The sequence below is a fragment of the Rattus norvegicus genome, chromosome 7 (genome assembly GCF_021556685.1).
Source record: "Rattus norvegicus strain SHRSP/BbbUtx chromosome 7, alternate assembly SHRSP_T2T, whole genome shotgun sequence".
NCBI lineage: Eukaryota > Metazoa > Chordata > Mammalia > Rodentia > Muridae > Rattus > Rattus norvegicus.
In genome coordinates, this window is record NC_141540.1 from 113,485,998 (window position 1) to 113,495,558 (window position 9,561).

Below are 9,561 nucleotides of genomic sequence, written 5' to 3' on the forward strand. Positions count from 1 at the left end.
GGGTTCACCAAAAACTAGAGCAAGGGGTGTCCCCAACTCTGTTGCCTCCTGTGGATCCAGTTCCCCTAACCTGGTCACCTTGTCTGTCCTCAGTGGGAGAGGATGTGGCTAGTCCTGCAATGACCTGATGTACCAGGGTAGGGTGATATCCAAGGGGGATCTCCCCCTTCTCAGAGGAGAAAGGGAGTGGAAAAAGAGGAGGAGCTGTGAGAGGGGGACCTGGGTGGGGGTTGCAACAGGAGTGTAAAATGAATAAATATATGAAAACAAAGGATTTGTGGGACTTTCTTGTGTGATGCTTAATCTTGATTCATTAATGTAACAGGATTTAGAGACACCTATGGATGAGCCTATGAGGGCAGGCATCTCCAGAAAGGTGTAAGGAGAAGGAAGGTCTAACCTAATGTGGGATCCCGGGGGGTGGGGGGGGGATCCTGGACTGAATAAGAAAGAAGGAAGTTAAGCCCCAGCACTCATCTCTGTTTCCGGACTACAGATAGAATAGAGATTGACACCCACAAGAGACAGAGTGTGTCCAGCCGTCAAACCTGAATCATGTTCCTAAACTAAAACACACGTCATCTGAGCCCTAAACTTTAAGGAGAGTGGAGACAGAAGACTCAGTGCTTCAGTTATGATACATCTGGGACCCAAGGCCCTCTGCACTGGCACCCTTCGAGTTTCTGCACACTAGTGTTGCCCATGACCACCTCTGCCTCCTCCTTCAGGCATCAGAATCCATCTGTTGTTTTGGGGAAACTTCCTTTTATTCCAGTCAAAGAGCTTCTCGTGAATGTACCCACTTTCCTGGCCAGCAGCTGGCATGGGAAAGACCTGAGTCTCCTGGGACTTTGTTTCCTTCGATCTGATGACCAGAACAAGTACACAAACCTCCACCATTCCTGCTAGGAAAGGGGCTGTGTTCCCAATGAGATACAAATAGTCATCTGTCCCTGCAGAAGGGTAATCATATGTTGAGGTGAGAAAGATCCTGTCTGTCACTTTGCCACATTGACCCAGCTTTGCCCAGAGGTCCTGCTTTTCTGTATCTTGAGTCAAGCACTTCCCCAACCCTCCTTTTCAAAGGATTCACACTGGGTCCATTCGCTTTAACAAATGAAGCAGAATCTTGCTGTATCTCACAAAGCCACAGACAGTGGCCCCTCCTCTTTGAGAATCTGCCTTCACTCCCCCAGGTATCCCAGATTCCTCTAGCTCCCTCCCTGCCTAATCCCTTCCTCTCCTCTCACCTTTGACCAAAACCTCAACTTAGATAAGGTTTCTGAGAATGACCAAGTTTGAGCTCTCCTTCCAACCTCCAAATCCCATCTCCACACACACTACTAGCACAAGCCTTCAGTGCCAACAATGCTATGGCACGGATAGGAAGGTGGATGCCCCCAAACAGCTCCTCAATTGGCAGGAGAACATTCAAATGTCTCTTTACTGCTTATTAAACTCTTCAGGCATCTGAGGGCTTCAGAGCACCAGGCCTCTTTCGTCCATATTTTCAGTGTGGAATTCTGCCCAGTTCATTCATAGATCAGCTCAAATTACAGGGGCGTGAGGACACAGTGGATATTTCTGTTTAACGTATTTTAAGAGTGTCTGCCCTGGTGAAGCAATGCGTATAAATAGTGGTCTGGACTCCACGCTGTCCCAGGGGGCTCCCATTTATCTGGGGAAGGATGAGAAGGCACATGGCAGGGCCTCTGTTCTGGGAGCAACAGGTCTGCAGAGAGCCACACTGACTCGGGCTCAGTTCTGCCTACACCGTATAATTGCAGTGTTAGGGGAGCTAGTCTCTGTCCTACCTTCCGTCACTTCAACTCTAAGAAGGGCACATTGACCAGACTCTCCTATGGCATGGAAGGTAGAGCAATTGCTAGCTCAGCGCCTGGTTGCATGGCAATAACAGGGGTGGGGGCCACTAAGGGAGATGAGAGAGAGAAAGAAAACTAAGAGCATGCAGTTGGTAAGAGGGAGCTGTTGAAAGCAGAGAATCCTTTTTGGTCTAATTGCATACTGAAAACTCTACACAGCAGTAGAATGGTGCTCAAAAAACTTTATCCAACATCACAGGTTTCCCCAACATCCATCAGTGGGTGCTTAACTGTTGTCTCCATTCTTGACACACTCACTTCTCTTAAATGTACCTAAAGACAGGAACCCCACTACCTTGCCAAACACTAAGTCTAGCTCAGCATCCCAGCAGCAGGATGGGGCTGAGATAGGAGTCATCTGTAGATGAGGCAGCTGAAGGAAGACAGGGAGTTCTGTTCCCACTCTTGCTGCAACAGCATTAGCTACGTTCAGGGTTCCTCAGGTGGGAGCCCTGCCTAAAGCATATCTGTAGTCTATAATCTGGCTCTCCATACTGTCTCAGACCACCCACTGCATTCCCTCTGAGGGTGATGTTCTGTGTCTCTGTTTGCCAGATTATAAATCTCCAGCCTCCTTTACTCTCTGTGTGTGAATGGCTTACTCACCCTATGTACGAATGCCTTCCTGGAGGGCATCTTATAGCTTTAAACCTTCTTTGGGCTCTCTTAATCTATCACCTCTCAGTCTGTCCCCAGCCTCTTGTACCTGCCACATGGCTCTTTACCCCAGTTCACGATCCTCGTTCTCTAGCCCCAAAGTCACTCTGCCTACAACACTGGTTCTTCCTTTTCCTGACTTCATGACACTAAGAGATGATGTATTTCCCCTCTCAGGCAGACTCCTATGCAGCCTTCAAAACCCAGCTTTGGTGTCAGCAAAACAGACCCCAGGTTCTCAATTAAGGAGTATGACACCATCCTCCTCAAGCTCCCACACAGCCTGCTTTTAACACTGCATAGGTATATTAGAAAACTGCCTATTGGGCTCAGTGGCACTTGCCTATAATCCCAGCACTAAGGAAGCTCAGGCAGAAATAGTAAACATTCAGTGACAGTAATATAATAATAAATATAATAAAACTCTGCCTTACAAAAAGAGGTAAGCTATTGATTGTGCCCACACTGTGTGTCTGCTCTGTCTTCCTCAGTGGCTGGAACAGAGATGGATATGAGTGGGTGCTCAGAGAGGCTGTGCAATAAGCATCAATGAGTCCACGAGTCAGGGATCTGAGCTGCATATGTAGCTTAGTAAAATGGAACTATTATTACATACATATATTCATATATACATGCATACATATTTTTCTCAGAGAGCAGAAAAAGCATGGACTAGCATAAGTCACTCTCTTTGTCTAATTACCCAGGCATTTTCATTTGCTTCTTTTCAGCAAAGACACATGAACCTACCAGAACCCTACAGGCCTTCAGAATGAGCTGAGCACACAAAGATCAAACCTGCCCTTGAAGGGACAGGAAGAGGGACCTGCAGTGTGAGTCTCTCTTCACATAACTGAGCCACAGATATGGCCAATGAAAGGGACCAAGAGGGATCTCACATCAATCACAAAAGGGACTCTCTAGCCAATTTCCTGTAGAAGCCTGAGGTTTTGGCAAAGGACAGCTGGCCAAGATTTGAGGATGTCATATTTGTTTGCTGACCAGGTGGTGTTCATCTGGCCTTCCACTTCTAGTCCCTAGGCTCCAGCCCAGACATCCTATGCAAAGCTCTGGAAACTGCACAGCTACCCAAAAAAGGAGCTAAATTCAGACCTAGGCCAGTCTCATGACTAGTGGCACAGCCCAGGCCATGAATTTAGGGCCCCAGGCTCAGTCAGAGGCCTCCACATGGCCAGGGTGCCAGAGTACCTGGCAAGCAGATAGAACCCTCCCTGACCTGTATGCCAGGCTCAGTCTGGGCATGGCCTACCCCATATCCTTTTCCCAATTCTAATATTTCATTGACTTATGTAACTGCAATGTAAATTTAATTGAAATTTCATGAATCTAATACTACTCTGAGTCAGGAATCAGGGGTAGATTTCAACCTGAGAAACTGGCTGAGTCTCTTATGCACCCAGAATTGTGTAGACACTAATAGAGAGCTTGGTGCCTGGCCTCACAGGTATGCCAAAGGGTGATTATAAAAGGTGATTAAGTGCTGGATCATGGGCACCTACAGTTACTGCCAGATGGGTCTTACCTGGCTTTCTCCAGCATCCTAGTGGTCACCCATCTGTTTTCCACTCAACCTGACAAGGTTGGGGAGTCCCAGCACTGCATCCCAATAGGCTCCCAGAAAGCATTGAACCAAGCAAATCAAAGTGACATATAAACACCTCCGGTCCCCCGTGCCTCTGCCTCCCAGCCAGACACCATGATATAGAAGCACATCTTTTCCCATCTGTCAACTGCTGTTCCCAGATTATTCAGATATTAGATTTTTATTGGCAAGTGTGTTTGGATATGGATAAGATTATAAAGGGACATGCACTAGACTGCCCCTCCACAGAGAAAACTGAGAAGGGCCGCTGGGTCTGTTGTACTTTGTCACAACATGCCAGTTATCACCTTTATGAATTAAGTACACTATCGGGTAGCCATTTAAAGTAACATTCCCAGCAGCTCTATCTTCCTGCTTAAGGGAATTACATACACTTGCCTTTACATAATTACACAGCTTTACCTTCTATTCATCTGTATGAAACACACAGATCTCTTTGGAATGTTAAGGACCAGCATATTGGGCCTAGTGATGAGTTTGAATCCCAGTTCTCACACTTACTCATGGAATGTCCCCGAGCCTCAGTCTAGTCTGCAGAGGACAGCAGCACAGCTGATGACACCTAGGCTCTGCCCAGAGACAAGGAGAACTCTGTCTCAGATAGTACCAGAAAGATTCAGGTTTTGTTTATGCAGAGCTCAAAAGTGTGTCCTGGGAAATGGATTCAATTGCTCTGAGCATACCCAAAAGACTAGAGAGTGATAGGGACAGAGTTCCCATTTGGATGAAGGGAGAACCTAACCGGAAGTCCAAGACCACACCACAGGCTGATTTAAGGAGGTAGCTGCACCTCCTATGCTGCAAGGGTTCAGGGCCCTATGAACAACATGGCAGATCCTGGACTCAGTAAGGGCCCAGCCAGGGCCCCACAGTGAACACTCAGAGAGCTCAGTGCAAAGCCCCTACAGTGGGTGTGTTTAATGTCAGAACCCTCTGGGGTTAGCCCAGACTCTCTTGGTGATGTTTGTGTTTCTGTTTTTACTTTATTTCCTTTGGCTATATTTCCCTGTGGTAGGGCACGTAACATGAGAGCCGCTCTCCTGCCAGACTGGTGACTGTAAACATGGTATTGTCAGATTCAGGCACAGCGCTGGGCAATACAGCAGCAGAACTTGAGCATTGTAACTGATCCCTGCTGGTCTACCTGAAGCTTTACACCCACCCTTCAAATAAAATCTCATCTGATTTGGTGCTGTGGTGTGTTTGTTTTTTCTTGGTTTTCTGGCACTAGCGGAAGATTACAGCCCTGCAATTTAGCTCCTGGGCAGATCAGGCCAACTACAACTGTCCAGTATCTACTAGTATACTGTCTCAGAAACAACCTCTCTCTAGAGAGGGTTCCAGCCAAAAGTTTTAAAAGATATTCTCTCCTGTGTACCCAAACATAACAATGTTATGTTGTGGGGCAATGGAAGTTGTGATGCCAGGCACTAGAAGCAGACAAGAGACTGCAGGTGCATGTGGATGAGACGAAGACATTAGGGACCTGGTGCAGTTTGCAACAGGCCTCTGCATGGCTTCTGGCAGTGTCTTCAGGGGTGCAGCAGGCAGGCGCTATTGCACTCACTTACACATTCACTGGATGACTGCCAAAAAGCAAACTTCCTTTGTGCATGCTGACGGCACTCCAATTGGTATTTTGTCCTGAATCCTCAGACCTAAAGTGTCCTGAAAACCAGTATTCTGCCCATAACCTATGACCCAGAAATCCTATTCCTTGGGAACCATCTGAGGTCCATTCTCGCCTGTGTCTCTGCACTCAGATGCTCAAGGCAACTGCAAAAGGTCAGTAAGGCCAGAGAGGCTCTTCCCTCTGCAGGGTGCTCAGAAGCAGCCCATAATGTTAGGATCAATGAGCAATGAAATCATAATGACTGATTTCACTGAGTTATAAAGCTGAGAGGTGGTCATATCAGAAAATGCATTCATTCAGATATTCACTATATAATCATCCATACCCTCATTAACTCAGTAAGCCTTGCACCAGCTCCAGATAGATACAAAGGAAGAGATTTCATCCTGGCCACTTCACCTTACATGTTAATAAATCTGCCCCCAATACACATACACATACATATGTTACATATGTAGATATATGTGTGTTCTTTCTCTCTTCTCTCTCTCTCTCTCTCTCTCTCTCTCGCTCTCGCTCTCGCTCTCGCTCTCGCTCTCGCTCTCGCTCTCGCTCTCGCTCTCCTAGTGCCAGCACCTGATGAGATCTAGTACTTCATGCTTGGTCCTTACAAGCCAAACAAGCAAGTCAGCACCATTCTCCAGATCTCCTTTTGCTCATCTGTAAAATGGACAAAAACAACTCCCTTCATCTCACCAGGTTTTATAACTATTTTTGCTAAGCAGCTTGGCATGGCTTCAATTTCTGAATAGAGACTGCTTAAACAATCCTTGGGCACCTTTCCTACTCTAAAATACCCACAGAGGTCTTTCCCACTTTCTGGTTCTGCTAGAGAGCAGCAATAATGTGTCAAGACATTTGCCCAGCATGGAGAAAAGGGCTATGTGTATGCTGAACTAATATCTCTCTGGTATTTGTTTATAAACTCATAAGTAGAGGAGCACAGGCCATTCACAGTCAATGCTACAACAATCACACACCAGTGCAAACCTCCTCAAAACCATCAACAACAGTAACACTAAAGAAAGGAAGGCAGAAATTCAAGACTGGAAGGATATGTTTTCAAATGGCTGGATATCAAGCTAGTAAGAGCCCTTAAAAGCTCATCTTACCCCAGCACTCATATTTAAAGTAGCCTTTCAAATGTCCCAGAAAATAGCTGTCCAGCCTTCATCTGAATATTCCCCACAGTGAGGGACTCACTACCTAGCGAAGAGTTAACTGGATGATTTTTCCAACTGACCTGGAATCCAGAGTTCAAGGAAATTGTCCCACTAGTTCTAATTCAACCCATCAGAAACAAAATTGCAGGTCAGTGTCTATTCCCCAGGAAACCCCAAGGCACATGGTTACCTGTCTTTCCCCCTCTACACCAAAAGACTTTTCTAGGTGTTATTAATTTTTCATTCAAATAAGGTTTCTATCCCAAAGACATTTCTTGGATGCATGTCTACTTAAATGTGACTCTCTTACAGTTGACTCAAACATAGAGTTGAGTTGGTCATCAGGCTAAGACAGACACACTTCAGGGTCATCTCAAGGCCACAGATGGCCAGGGAGCCTATGCATGCCTGAAGTGCTCATCACTTCTCTGACAGCCATCGAAGACCTTGCAGGGACTCAAGGAGATAGGATACTGAGCATGAAATGTAAACATTGGCATTAGTGAACAATAAAAATGGCCATGGGAGAGTTGAAGTCTCTGTGGGGGAAGTTGGCTGGCACACCGCTCACTACCATTATGGCCGGGTAAGAACATATGAGAATGTGTTAAACTTTGAACACATCCCAGTAATACAAGATACAAGCTCATTTCTGCTGCAAACATTTCTAAGGGCTCATGACCAGAGTCTTGCTGGAGTTCTGGAAAGGAGTCCCTTACCCCATTCAACCTCTTCTCTAATAACATAAGGATTATGGCTCCCTGTGGCTTCTCAGGGGCAGTGTTGAGGAGAGGCCCCAGGTTCAGGAGACAGAAACAAACTAAGATATCAAATGCCTGGCCACTTCCCTTGTTAAGGACTCAATCGCTCCTAGTACCATCTCTTCACAAATGAGGAAATGGAAGTTCTCTAGATACATCTCTTAGCTGAAGGCAGACAATATAAGGAAACTGTACAAGGAGACAGTGAAAGTCAGGACTGGGCCCACACATAGCAGATCCCTAAGCCCCACGTAGCTTCTGTCTCTAACAGATCAGAACACTGCCGCCGAAGAACTTCCTAGAGCGAGTAGGACTAATCCAAAAGGAATCTTTGGTTTTCTAGTCTTTCCTCAGACACATGTCAGTGAGAGGCAGATGAGGAGCCAGAAGGATCCACGTAGACAAAAGGAGAGCCAACGCAGAGCGAGGGGTCTGCAGGATGACAGGGATGGTTACAGTGATGGCTGGAGTAATGGGGACATCCCAAATGCCAGAGAAGCATGTCTGCCTGTCATCGCCCAGTCTGTCCACACACAAACCAATCCAAGTTAAGCTTTACTGATGGACACATGAAACCCGGTCTGCTATGGTGCATGGTATTCAGAAGCAAACAGACTGAGGCACCTCTCTGGCCTCAGGGATGGACGGCAACATGCTCAGATGCGAAAGAAATCTAAATTTAGACCAAGAAGGCAAAGCCCTTTGCCCATCAATACCAAATCAAAAAGAGGCTATACTTCCTACCTCCACTCCCCCACGGTCCTTTTCTTCCCACCAGAGGCACGCACATCCCAACAGCTCTAAACACCCATTCCAGTGGGCTCTGGTGATGGCTACCGTGACCACTGTGCTCTCTGCCCCTCTTGGACAGTTCCTAAGAAACAACCAGCAGGTACATACTGGGGATTTCATTTCCCTCTGAGGCTGAAGAAAGTTTGTCTCCTTCATATTGGAGGCTCCCCAAAGTGCTTCAACAGGAAGCTGACCAGGGATGCCAGGAGCACTCTCATGTTCCCTCATCCCTCACTGGAGCCTATGACCCCAACACAGGCAGCTGAGAAAACTGGGCCTTACCTGCCAGGGAGATGTTCAAGGGGTCCAGCCCGGGCTTGTGTCCTGGGATCAGAACCACTGGAAGCGGGGTTCAGGGAAGATGCCAGTCTCAGGCAGTTCCCTTCTGGGATTCCCCTATAGCATACAAATACCTTGCCTGTCACTAAAAAGAAGTTCTAACACTCCTCAGTCTCCAGGCAAAATGTGGGAGCTTTCTCCTAGACCATGGGTCCCAAAACAGAGCTAGCTTTCAAGGCTGCAGTTAGAGGGAAAAGCTGAAGCTTATCAGAGAAGAATGGCAAGTGTGTGAGAGAGGCAAAGCAGAAAAGGGACAAGCAGGTCCTAGGGGAGAAGCCACAGCCCTCTCAAGCCTGTTCTGTCCAGGAACAAAGCTGCCCCAGGCCTCCCCAGGGGCTCACTGGCTGGTCTCTGGGTTTCCCCGGCTAAAAGCTCCCTGCCTAGGGGGAGGAGACGGGAGTGGGCGGGGTCGTGAACATGGGCTGGGGCGGGGCTTGAGAGGGAGGGCTTAGCCTTAGTCCCTTTGGGAGCCTAGAGGGCGGCGCCTGGGCTGATGGAGTTCCGTGACCCTAGAGGATACACTCTGAAGGAGGTCAGGGCCCCAGCAGAAAAGAGGAGGAGGAAGGAGGCTGCGCAAATAAAGGTTTTGATATTCCAGAGTCAGCGAGGCCTTGGGAAGCCCAGGAGAGCTTGAACAACTGTCTAGTTAAGGACTTCACTAGATATTTTGGTCCCTTTACAGAGAGCTCTGAAATAACCCACCGAGTTT

The 9,561-nt window shown here is 47.4% G+C and overlaps 1 protein-coding gene across 1 annotated transcript in view; it reads right to left on the reverse strand.

Moving 5' to 3' along the window:
* Positions 1–9,235, reverse strand: part of Col22a1 (collagen type XXII alpha 1 chain) — a 241,795-nt gene extending 232,560 nt beyond the window's left edge. Inside the window, 1 exon segment of the mRNA NM_001447163.1 lies at positions 8,796–9,235. The gene's annotated coding sequence lies outside the window, so the exon portion shown is untranslated.
* Between the last annotated feature and the right edge of the window lie 326 nt (positions 9,236–9,561).